At 38.3% G+C, this 13,710-nt stretch overlaps 1 protein-coding gene and 1 non-coding gene across 2 annotated transcripts in view; both read right to left on the reverse strand.

The window, feature by feature from the left end:
* Nucleotides 1-13,710, reverse strand: part of EVL (Enah/Vasp-like) — a 289,813-nt gene that overhangs the window by 261,695 nt on the left and 14,408 nt on the right. The gene's annotated exons all lie outside the window — the stretch shown is intronic.
* LOC122745018 lies at nucleotides 10,769-10,873 on the reverse strand. Its single transcript, XR_006355325.1, has one exon. It is a non-coding gene; the product is annotated as a U6 spliceosomal RNA (small nuclear RNA).

The following is a 13,710-nucleotide window of genomic DNA, read 5'->3' on the forward strand; positions in this document are numbered from 1 at the left end:
TCCTAAGAGTCTTACAGAATCCTTGTGGCCAGCTTGGTAAGATATGGGCTGAATAATAATCAAGAATGTTGGTAGCTGGTTGAATAGCTAAACCCCACAAAGTAATGATTAATAGACCAGGGTGAACCTGGAGGGAGTGGAATTCTCTAGTGCAATGCCTCAGAGCTCTGTTCCTTGTCCTCATTCTGTTCACCATTTTTATTATGACTTTGATGTAGTTATAGATGTCTCAATTGCCATTTGGCAGATGACACCGGACATGCCATAGGGATGAAAGAATCAAGAGTCAAAAACAATCTGGGCATTCTAGCAAGGTGGGACCAACACTAACGTGATGACATTAAGCAGAGTTTTAAAAATGCTTTACAAAGCCTAACATGTTATAGAAATATGAGTTGTTGTTGCAGTTATTTGGCGGACCACAAGCTTGATATGGGCTAAGAGTATGATGTGACAGCTAAAACCAAACAAAAGAACAAACAACAACAACAACAACAAAAACCAAGTGTGATTTTCAGTAGCATTACTGAAGTCCAGAGAGAGTGAGATGATAGTATCCAGTCTGGAGTATTGTGGCCAGGTCAGGGCATCATATTTAAGACAGGTAGAGATAAATTGGGAGAGATATAATAAACATGGCATGGTGAATATAGAGTCAGCCTTGTTCAAATCCTGCCTCTGATTTATACTGACACTATGACCCTGGGCAAGTCACTTAACTTCTCAATACTCCAATTGATTTTCAAAGATTATGAGGTGCATTGATATCCGCCGAAACTGAAAATTGGGTATTTATGCATGTAGTATGCAGCAACCTTCCGTTAACTTGTGTGTCTCTCTATGTTGCATAATGGAATCAGGACAAATCCACAAACATTTATCAAGTGCCTACTATATGCCAGCACGCTAATAGTGCTGGCAATACATTGTTATTATTTGTCTTTCATTCTCAAAGAGGACCAACGACATGGGGAGGGGTGTTGATGTCTTGACTTACAAGTGAATTGAATTTAAGTGAGGCAGGGCTATGCAAAGTCACCAGCCTCACTCTCCTCCAGGGTCATCTGAGTCCAGTGGCAAGATGGTGGTCAGGATGACAAGGAATACAAATAGAAGCAGAAAGGCAGTCCCTGCTCTCAAGAAGCTTACATTCTAATAAAGAAAAACAAAACATAAAAGGAAGCTGAAAAGTGGGTAGTGAAGGAAGGAGGGGAGTATGGGGTGGAGAAAGCCTGGAGAATCAGGACTAGATCTCAGAGAAGAATGAAGACAGCTGATCTGGGCACTTTTCTTTCTTTCTTTCTTTTTTTTTTTTAGTGGGGCAATGGGGGTTAAGTGACTTGCCCAGGGTTACACAGCTTCTAAGTGCCTAGTGTCTGAGGCTGGATTTGAACTCAGGTACTCCTGAATCCAGGGCCAGTGCTTTATCCACTGCGCCATCTAGCTGCCCCCCCCCCCCCCGGGCACTTTTCTTAAAGTGGAGGCTCTGGGAGTAATTAATTAATTAAAGGAAGGGACCACAGGGGCAGAGCCAGGTTCCAGGGTGAGAAAGGTGATTAGGCAGGATGGAGAAAGCACAGAGAGTCAGGAGTGGAACCTGGAGAGGTTTTTAAAGGGAGGTAGTAAAGTTTCATCCTGGCCACAATATAATTTTCATAAATCCAGGAGTTGTTATTGTTTGCAGTTATATATAATGAAAGCAGGAATGTGGCTCAAATGGCCACTTAACCTCTCTGGGCCTCAGTTTCCTCACTTGTAAAATGAAGGAAGTTGGGCTTGAAAGCCACTGTGATCTCTTCCGAATATAAATCAGCAATTTGTGATCCAGTGTAACCTTAGTTTAGCTTACATTCTTAGGATAAGAAGAGCACAGATTTTAAGCTAGAGGGAATCTCAGAGACCATCAAATCTAACCCACTCATTTGACAGATGAAGAAACTTGATTAAATTCATTCCCATGCCAATCTGAAGATAATATTGAGTGAAGTAGGCTTCCTAGCCCAAGCTGCCATGAAAATACCATGGGGCACCTTTGGCAGAATCTCCCAAAATGTATTGGGGGCAGGGAATAGGATGCCCATAAGGGGCAACATTAGAGGAACGAGAATAAGGATTTTTTTCTTGTTAGATAATGGTCTGGGGTAATGGACTTTGAGTGAGTACCAGATACAGGAGATCAAAAGAATAACCAATCTTCTAGGGGTGCTCTGGCTGGCTGCCCTTGGTTATATATACTAGTTCATTGCCTCAGATATAAGCTTGAAGAGCCAAGTCCCCTTCTGTCAGGGAAAGGCTTTCTTCTTACTACACCTGATCATTTGGGTTAAGAGGGCCAGTAGATGGTTCTGAAAAGCTGAAGCCCAAAAGAGGGTGATAGAGAAGCAATAATGATGGGGCCAACAGAATGGTCTCCAGCAGAGATACTTAGTAGACAGTAGGTAGAATACACAGGAAAGACCAACAGAGAGGAGTATGGAGACATCTCCAGAAGACATTAAGCAGCTCTTTGGTATTCAGGTGTGAGTTGTTCTGGTCACTCATGTGTCCCCTACTCATATGTCCTCCATGATTGTTCCCTGGTTATGTGTGCCCTTTTGTGTGTGGTAACTGGTGGGAGTATACCTCCCTTATGTGATTGGGGAAAATCTTCCTGTCTCTTTTGCTGTTGTGCTATTTAAATGAGTAAGGGAATGGGAACACTCATTTATTAAGTGCCTAGTATCTGTCAGGAATTGTACAAAGCATTTTAACAAATATCATCTTCTTTGATCCTCATAACAAACTGCTAATATGGTACTATTATCATTCAATCAGTCAATGAATATTTACTAAGCATCTGCTATGTGCTAAGCACTGGGGATACAGAAAATCCCTGGTCCTAAGGAGCCCAGTCTAATGGGCGAGACAAATTCAATCACTTATGTACAAACCAACTATATAGAGGACAAGCTGGAAATAACCAATAGAGGAAGGCACTAGAAGTAAGAATTAAGAAAAATAAAGGGGGGCAGCTAGGTGGCACAGTGGATAAAACACCAACCCTAGATTCAGGAGGACCTGATTTCAAACCTAGCCTCAGACACTTGACATTTACTAGCTCTGTGACCCTGGGCAAGTCACTTAACCCTCATTGCCCTGCAAAAAAAAAAAAAAGAAAGAAAGAAAGAAAGAAAAGAAAAATAAAGAATCTAGACAAAACCCTCTTCCAATAGTATAACATATTTGTGATTTCTCTGATGTGGCTACTTACTCCAATAAGTACAAATCACAACCTATCCATGACTTCTCATTCTTCCACTTCTTGTCTATGTTCTAATACAGAACTTTCATGAGAGGTTCAATAAATTTGCTTAAGAATTAAGGCTTCTTGTAGAAGGTATGATTTTAGCTGGGATCTGAAGGAAGCCTTTGTCTCTTCCACAGGGATTGACATAGAGCTTAGATTTAGTAGGTGCTTAGTAAATGCTGGTGTTTGATTAGTTTTACAGACTCAAAATTTATGCTGTTTCTTCTCATCTCAAAACTTTGAGGTTTAGAAGCATATTATTTATCACACAATGAGAACATCCATTGTTTCTCTTTTGACAGATGCATCTTCTTTGGGGCTCTGTCTTTATCTGATCCAGGCAATGCAGTCTATCATCTGCTTGGAGTTTTATCCTGCTTATCAATATGGTGTGACAGTGTGAATGTGAGAGTGTATATGTGTGTGGTGGAGGGAGGAGAAAGGGAAGGAGGCAGGGAGGGAGAGGAGCATTTCTCTTCTTCCAGGGAGTTTGTTGAAAATGTGAACTTGAAAGTCTTTTGGGTGAAGACCTGTTGGTGGGAGGGAGGATGAAGAGTTGATGAATTTGCCTTTAGTCTTCTCTAGTGAAGAATGACTGCATGTCTCCTTTCATTTTGCATTTTATACAATTTTTAGGCTTGAATTTTACTTTCATACCTGGGCTAGTTTCTTCCTGAGGAGGCCTTTCTCATGACCAGAATGCTCTCCTTCCTCATCTTGGACTCTTGGAAACCTTAGTTCCCTTCACGGCTCAGTTCAAGTGTCAATTCCTTCAAAATGCCTTTCTGGGGAAGCACTAGCCCTGGGGTCAAGAGAACCTGAGTTCAAATCAGACTTTAGACACTTATTAGCTATGTGACCCTGGGCAAGTCACTTAACCTTGATTACCCTTTATAAAAAAAGATGCCTAGTAGTTTTCTCTCCTTTTTTAGTAAGTATTCTATATTTATTTAAGAAGATATTGTCTTCCCCTAATAGAGTATGAACTGCTTTATGTGAGGTACTGTCTTCCTTTTGTACATGGTATGTCAAAAGTCACAAAGGGGTTTCGATATTTGATAACTCCTTTATTTTTTGTTTTTAATTTACAATGCCACTGCAGCATAAAAGGTATATATGGGAAATGAATTTACATTACATGTGAAAAATCAAATCTTATAAATGGCAAAAAATAAAGAAAAAATAATTTTCAAAAAGATATTAAAACCGTGACTTTTGGCCCACCCTTCATTTGTATCTTTGGTGCATGGGACACAGTAGGCACTTAATAAGTACCTGTTTGTTGAGAAACCTGGCAGGCATGAGTCAGGACATAGACAAGAGGATCTAAGCTACTTGTGTAAATCAGCGGACCAGAGTTTTCTGAAAGAAACTACCCAGATACACCTGGTATGCCCAGCTAGCTCCTAGCATGCTGCTAATAAAAGTTTGAATTTTAACCCTATCAGATAGATTGTGCAATATTATTATAACTGTTTTGCATATGGAAAAATTAAGATCAGAGAGATAAGATAAAGTGTCTTTTTTAGGGTTGCATAGGACAAGGGTTCTTAACCTGGGGTTCATGAATTTAATGAAATATTTTTGTACTACAAGAGATGACAAGCAGGATGATTTCAGTAAGGCCTGGAAAGACTTGTATGAACTGATGTATAGTGAAGTGAACAGAACCAGGAGAATGTTGTACACAGAGACAGCAATATTGTTTGATGAAGAACTGTGAATGACATAACCATTCTCAGCAATACAATGATCCAAGACAATCCCAAAGGACTACTGATGAAAAATAATATCCACCTCCAAAGAAAGAACTGATATTGATGGAACACAGACTGAAGCATGCTATTTTCCACTTTCTTTCATTTTTTTCTTTTAAGCAAGTTTTCTTGTACAAAATGACAAATATGGTAATGTTTTACATAATCATACATGTATAACCCATATCTGAATGTTTGCTTCCTCAGTGAGGGGGGGAGGAGGAGGAAGGGAAAGAGGGATAAAAAATGGAACCCAAAACTATAAACAAAAATGTTTATTATAAAAAATAAAAATATTTTGATAACTGCATTTCAATATATTTAGTTTCCTTTTGAATAGAATGCATTTAAAAATATCACTCTGAAAACAGGGTCTAAAGGCTTCACTGGACTTCCATGGGGGTCCATGACACAAAAAATGATTAAGAACCCCTCAAAAGGCCTTCATAGAATTTAATGCAAGGAAAAGACATTAGACATTATTGAGTCCACCCCTTTATTTTAGAGATGTGAACAATGAGATACAGAGAGAGGAAATCATTTGCCTAGGCCACAGGTAAGATAATATAATGTATTATATTATGTATAATATAAATTTATATTTATTACATAAATAATAGAGTCAATTTTTAAATCCAAAACTAGCATTGGGTTTGAATTCTGGCTCTGTTATGATATCTAAAGTATTTTCCCTGTGAAACCCTATTTAGAGAGTCAACCATTTTTGGAATCATGGACTGTTTTGGTCCATGGGTTTAGCACAGTAGATAGTAGGTGCTTAATAAATGTTTATTGACTGGTGAAGCAGCTCTCACTCTATCACGTTGTCTTACTATTGGACTATCGTCACCTCACCATTTGCAAGCTGATCTTCTCCCTAATATAGGTATATATTTCAAATCTCACAGCTTTAAATGTTTCCCAAATTCTTTCATTTAAAAAAATTTAAATTTAAAAAGAAAATTAAAAGTCTTTCATTGTTAATGAATCCAGCCTGGCTACTGATTAAGGACATGAATATCACTATTAGGGGCAGCTAGGTGGAGCAGTAGATAAAGCACTGGCCCTGGATTCAGGAGGACCTGAGTTCAAATCCATCCTCAGACACTTGACACTTACTAGCTTTGTGACCCTGGGCAAGTCACTTAACCCTCATTGCCCCCCCCAGTCACTATTGTTACCTCTTTTTTTCATGACAATTACCTAATTAATTAAGATTCTGGAAGCCTTGCCCACTGGAATACCAAAGCTATCTAGCCAGGTGATTGCCTAATAAGTTTTTGCCTATCCTTTACAACCCAACTCACATTCCACCTCTTACATGAAGTTTTCCTGGATCCTCTCTACCCATAGTAACCTTCCTCTTTTGACCTCACATACTTTTGAGGGGTAACTGTAATATAATTTTCACGTAATATCATGTACTTTGTGTTTATATCTTTTCCTTCCAAGCAGAAACCTAGATCTATGAGTACTTTGTGCATAGTAAATACTAAATAAATATTTTTTGGATTTTGATTTTTTAATTTGAGGAATAAAAGGTTATTAGACCAGGCAAGGCACTTCCTACACTTAGAATGGCAACAAGTTAAACTTTACTCTTTAATCTTTAAATGGTAACAAGTTAAACTTCACAAATCTATCAGTAGCACACCTTGACAGGAACACATGTCTTCCTCTGTGTAAAGTCATGTGCTGGACCCTGGGGACAGAGAAATGAATAAGATATAACCCCTGCCCTCAAAGAACTTACAATCTAGGAAGAGAAAGAAGGCATGTGGATAAAGAGAGCTGTTTTTAAATGGAAAAGGTTGTCTCATCAAGTAGTGAACTCTTTGTCGCTGGGAGTCAACAAAGACTAGATGACCATTTGCCTTAGATGACCTCTGTAGTCCTTTCCACCTCTGAGATTCTATGGGATCCTTTGTTGGGGATGGCTCCCTAAGAATCACATCTCTTTAGTTTCTATAGTTCCCATCCAAAGTTGCCTCTGGGAAATCCTAGAATATAATTCAAATATAACTTGTTTCTAGGTCTCCACAGATGTAGGTAAAAGAGTTCTCAAATCCTATATGTGATAAAATAATGGGATTTGGCAGACACCCAGGGGCCCCCCACCTGAAGATTGATTTAGAATTGATTAAATTGGGTGAGACTGAGAGACTGAGAACCTACTTAAGATTCATTAAATTGAGACCACACCTGGCTTACCCTGAGTGGGGTGTTGTTCTCAGAGGCTGTGGACTATGACATCAACAGGAGACCACCTTCAACCAATCAGCTTGAAGGACCTCCCCTTTTGGGGAGGGAGACAGAAAGTAGGAGGGTAAGGTTGGCTCCCTAGCTCTGGCCCTTTTTTGCCTGGGACTTTGGCTTGGTGGCAGACAGAGAAAAAGAGAGGAAAGTAGATAGACTTCCCCTTTTCATCTGGGACTTTGAGTTGGTGGCAGACAGAAAAGTAGATAGACTTTTCTGGCATTACGGGACTCCAATGTGTTGTCTTTATTCTTTAATAAATCCTTAAAAGCCTAAACTCTTGCTGAATTTATCAGTAAATCTTAGCTAGTTTCCCCCCAAAACTGGAGGGGGGGCAAGTAAGGACCCATGTTAGATTTTAAACATCACATATACAAGGACTCAAGGTAAAAATACTTTATGGGGTGCAGGACAGCATTGATTACAACCCACAGAAAATGCAAAAAACAATAAATAACTCATAATAGTATATACACAATCAATAAAATTATACTCTTCTCCTGAATGCAACCTTCCTCTACCATCCTAATGTCCTCTAGACTCATAGTACCATTTTGTGGGATTAGAATTCCCCTAGAAGGGAAATGAAGTTGAAGTTGCTAAGGAAACAACCTCCTAAATTCTATTGAGTCTTTCTTTCACTTCAGGCTTCTAGTCTTATGGCACTACCCCAAAGTGGTTCAATCCAACTACTACCAGCCAGAGAAATACATTTGGACTTTCTAGAAGGTACCTCACCCCCAACAATGAGCTTCTTTTACTCCCAGGAAACCATACAAGCATTCACCTTTATGGTGTTTGGAATCTCCCATGAAGAAATAAACTTTGTATTGTTAGAGAAGTGGCCACCCTTCTCATTGGACCTGCACTTTCCAGGTCTCAGTCACTTTTGTCATGGCTTAAATTTCCCTATCACTCTTTGGAACCATGTACACAATCCTATTTTCTCTCCCAAGGAGCATTGCCTAGGAATGTTTTTTCTCTCTCTAGAAGGTTGGAGTTGAAAAATATCAAATGTGGATTTACTTGAGATTCAACCCTAAATCTAGTGTGGGAAACAGGTGTAGACTACCTTCTCAAAATAAGTTCTTTCAGAGGCAACTTTGGTATGACACAAATTTTTTATTACATTCTCATGAGAATGGGCACCCACAGTAAAACAATCAGTGAGTACAAGTGCTAAGAGTTTGCAGCCCGTATTTATCCTAAGCCTTAACACAGTAAGTCTCTCCCCCAAGTCACCATAGGTCAGTTACATCAGATTTACAATCTTCCTGGAAGATTTCTAACTAAATTCTCCTTGATATGTTATCCCTTCCATCCACATACACCTTCATGCAACCCATGATCAAAAATGGGGTGGAGATTTTAGGCAGGGGAGGAGAAGTTAATAAGTCTATTAAGCAAGCACAGTAGTGACTAGGGTTGAACTTTTATCTACTTTTACTAGAATACTGGTAAGAGTCAGCTTAAACTGATAAAAAACAGTGTTCTAGTAAAAGCAGGTAGATTTCTTACTTATGACTTCTGTGACCTTGGGAAAGTCACTTCTCTGGGTTTTAGTTTCTTCATCTATGAAGTGAGGGGATTAGATAAAATGGTCTCGAGAATCTCTTCTATTGTTTCATTTCATTTCTTTTTTTTCTTTTTTGCAGGGCAATGATGGTTAAGTGACTTGCTGAGGTTCACACAGCTAGGAAGTGTCAAGTTTCTGAGGCCGGATTTGAACTCAGATTCTCCTGAATCCAGGGCTGGTGCTTTATCCACTGTGCCATCTAGCTGCCCCTATTGTTCCATTTCAAACCTTCTGTGCTTCCAAGATTCTAAGGCCTTTTCCATACCTAACATTCCATGTTGTATGAACTCTATACATTCATAAGAAAGACACACTTCAGGCCCAGAAAGAACTCATCTAGTTGTAATTTGCTGATATTAACAATGAGTACAATGAGAACATATGCCAGCCTATAGCTGCTGTGTTCCCTTTTATCCTTATTTCTGACATGTCATGGCACACATGAGGTCCAACTAGGAAGCAGCCAGCTCTGCCAGAACTGTAGACTGACTATAGGTGACCTCTGAATCTTGAGATTTGTTCTATTTTACATTAAGGAGTGGATAAAGGGAGTCAGAAAACTTTTATAAATGAATCAATATAGACTAAGCAGATTCCCATGTACCTTTAATATACCAATCAGAAGTAAGCCACGGAAGAATGCATGCTTAGATTGGTATAACGTATTTTGTGCTCAGTGGTTATAGCTATGGATGGTTTCCTCTCCTCGTTTGGGATAAGGGGTCTAATCTGAAGAGACAGTCTTAATCTGTAAGGTCCCTTGAAGACATGAGATTCAGTGTTTCTATGAGTTATTACTCTAAATTCTCTTCTACTCCAAAGGATCAAGGACTTAAGAGTTGGAATAGTCCTAGAAATCATACAATCCAAGCCCTTCATTTTAGAGAATTTACTGAATCCTGGAAAAGTTAAGTGACTTGACCAAGACTTTGGAGTCTGAATCCAGTATTATTTTCACTCTCCTGTACTCCCTCCTTTGTTTATAAGACATTAAAAAAATAAAAACAGGTTGTGTGACAATAAAGATTTTATTACCCTTCTCACAACCACACTAGTTCTTAGTCCCTGAGTCAGCATCTGAACAGTTAATCTCACTGGATGGTGCCATGGAATTTGAAAACCCAGACAGTGATGGATACTCTGAAAGGCTGCTGTGGCCAAAGTGAATCATAAAAATCTCAACACATTGAATTGGGCATGTGTTTAAAACCATATCTACATGACTTCTCTCGGTAATTTGAGAATTTCTGCCTTCATTTTGGAAATTATTTTGTTTTCCTTAAATCCCATGTTAAATCTAGTCTTAGTGGCCAACTGCTGAAGGGGTCTGATTTGAGGCATGAATGTGAAAAGTTCTCTTGTCCCCAAATATGCTTCCCACCAGCCTACCTAAATGTTTGAAATTCTTACTATAACCTGCTCAAGTTTCCTGTTAAAATACAATCCAGGAGGGATTAAGGCATTACACCACTATCACACTTTAACTCTTTAAGGCTCATTAGCCTCTTGACTGAAGAGAAGTCCATAAATGTTGGAACATAGGATGAGTAAATTTTGATGGGAGTCAAGAAGAGTTAGGTACAGAGCAAATAGCATGGCTTGGGGAAGGCTGGTCATAATGGGATGCCACAACATTGTGTAGTCATTTCATTTGTGTGCAACTCTTCATGACCCTATTTGGGGCTTTCTTGGCAAAGGTATCAGAGTGGTTTGCCGTGTCCTTTTCCAGCTCATTTTATACAGATGAGGAAACTGGAGCAAACATGGTTAAGTGACTTGCCAGTAAGTAACTGAGGCTGGATTTGAACTCAGGTCTTCCTGACTCCCAGCCTGGTGCTTTATCAACTGTACCACCTAGCTACCTCCCCCCGCCCCGACCATTTGTAACACTTCATGAACGTGTGTGTGTGTGTGTGTGTGTGTTATTTTTGTGTAGGGAACATGCTAATCTTATCTGTATCATTCCAATTTTAGAGCATATGCTGCCAAAGCAAGCACATATAATAAGAAAAAGGTAATTAAAAAAAAAACTACACTTGGGGCAAAAGGAGGAACAAAGAAGGGTTAGGACCGACCACTGTTTATGAAATAACAGTAGATAAAAAGAGTAGGTAGAATTATTTTACTTTTGTTTTTCCTTTCTCTATGAAGGAGAATAATCTCCAGACTTGGAAGGATAAAACAAATTAATAGGGCATGGAAATCCAAGATAAGTGAGAACATGTTAAGATAGAACTATCTATTCTGAATGAATTAAATTCCCCAGAACTGAATGGACCATATCCCACAGCACTTAAGCACTTGTGGATAAGGTGCAGAGTCATTGTTGCTGAGCTTTGAGAAAACAAACCAAAAAAACAAAGATGGAGAATGGGAGAGACACTAAAGAACTGAGGATGAGAAAACATTTTCCTGATTTTCAAAAAAGATGTCAGTAAGCTTAATTTCAATTTCAGGTAAAATTCTAGGATAGATTATTAAAGAGATGATTCATGAACATTTAGGAAGGGAAAGAGTGATCATATGAATCAGTATTTTAAATTAATGACAATAATCTTACTTCCTTTTCTCCTAAGAGAGTAGATTAGGGGAATTCTATAACCAAAGTACACTCACATTTTAGAGATACGTTTGACAAAATCTCTTATGATACTTCTGGACAAAATGGAGAAATTTAAGTGCATTCCACAAACATTTTTTAAGTTTCATCTATAAAGGGGCATCTAGGTGGTGCAATGGATAGAGCACTGGCCCTGGATTCAGGAGGACCTGAGTTCAAATCTGCCTTAGGTACTTGACACTTACTAGCTATGTGACCTTGGGCAAGTCACTTAACTCCCATTGCCCCACCAAAAATAAAATTCCATCTGTAAGGACTATGCTAGATTCTAGGGCAAAATGACAAAAACAGACACAACAATGTGGATTTATTCTGGATTTAGAAAACCCTAGAGAATCAACAAAGAAACTAATTGAGACAATAACTTCAGCAAAGTAGTGGGATACAAATATATATATATATATCCTCAAAGTATATCTATGTGCTAATTATAAAATCCAGGACGAGTTAATAGAAAGGAAAATTCCAGGCAAAATAACTGCAAAATACATAAAATATTTAGGAATCAATTTACCAAGACATGTTGAGACATACGTACATATAAACATACATACATATATACATACAAAACACTCTTTAAAGATATAAAGGAAGACAAATAACAGGAGACATATTCCTTGCTCATGGTTGGTTTGTGACAATATAATAAAAATAACAATACTATCTAAGTTAATTTATAAATTTAATGCTATACCAATCCAGCTACCAAGGGATTTATAGTAGAACATACAGGGCATATATTGTGCTCAATAGCATAGCAGTTTATAGAACTAGACAAAATAATTATGAAATAATTTGAAGGACAATAATATCTATAATCTCATGGGAAATAATGGAAAAAAGCAGGAATGAAGGGAAAATAGAATATAAAGACTGTCACTCTCTCTGTCTCTGTCTGTCTTGGTCTTCCCTCTTTCTCTTTCTTAAAGAATCAGAAAAAAAATTAGTTCAATATTTCATTATCCTGCAAGATTGAATCAGCTTTTGTACTTGCATCTCACCAGTACCTGTGCCCCTCTGATTGGAGGGTTGAATCATGAGTTTAAAATCTTCTTTTAAGGAGGGGGCTCAGGTCAAATATTTCCACATGGGATACCTTCTTCTCCTCCCCCACCTCTGGTCTTCATCTTTCTTTTGTGTATTATTGTTTCCCATTAGATTGTAAGCTTTCTGAAGGTAGAATTGTCTATCTTACATTTGTATCCCCACCACTTAGTACAGTGCTGGCCACATAGTAGACAATAATGTTTATTGATTTTTTTTAAACCCTAGAACACAAACTACTTGGGGATGGATTCCCTATTTGACAAGTACTTCTGGGAAACATTAAAATAGTTTAGCAAAAATAGATTTAGATCAACATTTTACACTATATGCCACAAAAAGATTTTTTCAGGGGGGGGAGGATTAGACTTGTGATTTTATTGGCATAGGTAACTCCCAGGAAGGAAACAACCTAACCAATGCAAACTGGCATCTGCTTGGCCACTTATACTTGATGAGGTGTTGAGAGTTTAAGTAATTAGACCAGTGTTAAACAGCCAGTGTGTATCAGAGGTAGAATTTGAACCCAGTTCTTCTGTACTCCAAGGACAGTTTCCTACCTATTATACCTCATAGTATATACTTTTTTCAGAGGGTAGAGTAGGATGGCATAGTAGACAGGGGTTGTGGCACAGAGTGGAGCCCAGCACCAGTTATCCTGTCTAGAAAAGCAGCAGAAATGGCATTCAGAATACCAAAGGAATAGGAATGAACAGGACCAATAACTTATCCAAGAGTTCCTGAGAGGACTGGCCTTGGCATAAAATTTTAATCTAAGAACAAAAGCTGAAAATGAGTAAAAGGAAGAAAACAATTAAACAATGAGGAAGTACTATGAATTAAGAAAAGTACAAGAAGCAAAGCCAGAAGAAAAAAGTAGTTCAACAATAACTACAAACAAAGCATCAGAGAAAAAAAAATGGCTTGGCCACCAGGACTATAAGAGTGTCTGGAAGAAATGAAACAAGAGATAAAAAATGAAACTAAAATTTCTGGAAGTAAAAATCTAAAGGCAAATAAATACCCTGGAATCAAGGGTTCAAAAGCCTTTCCAATGTAGTAGATGCCCTAAAAAAAAATAGAATGGAGCAAACAGAACTCCATGACTTCACGAGACAATAAGAATTATCAGAACAAAGTCAAAATATTTTTTAAATGGAAGAAAATGTAA

The sequence above is a fragment of the Dromiciops gliroides genome, chromosome 2, assembly GCF_019393635.1.
Source record: "Dromiciops gliroides isolate mDroGli1 chromosome 2, mDroGli1.pri, whole genome shotgun sequence".
NCBI lineage: Eukaryota > Metazoa > Chordata > Mammalia > Microbiotheria > Microbiotheriidae > Dromiciops > Dromiciops gliroides.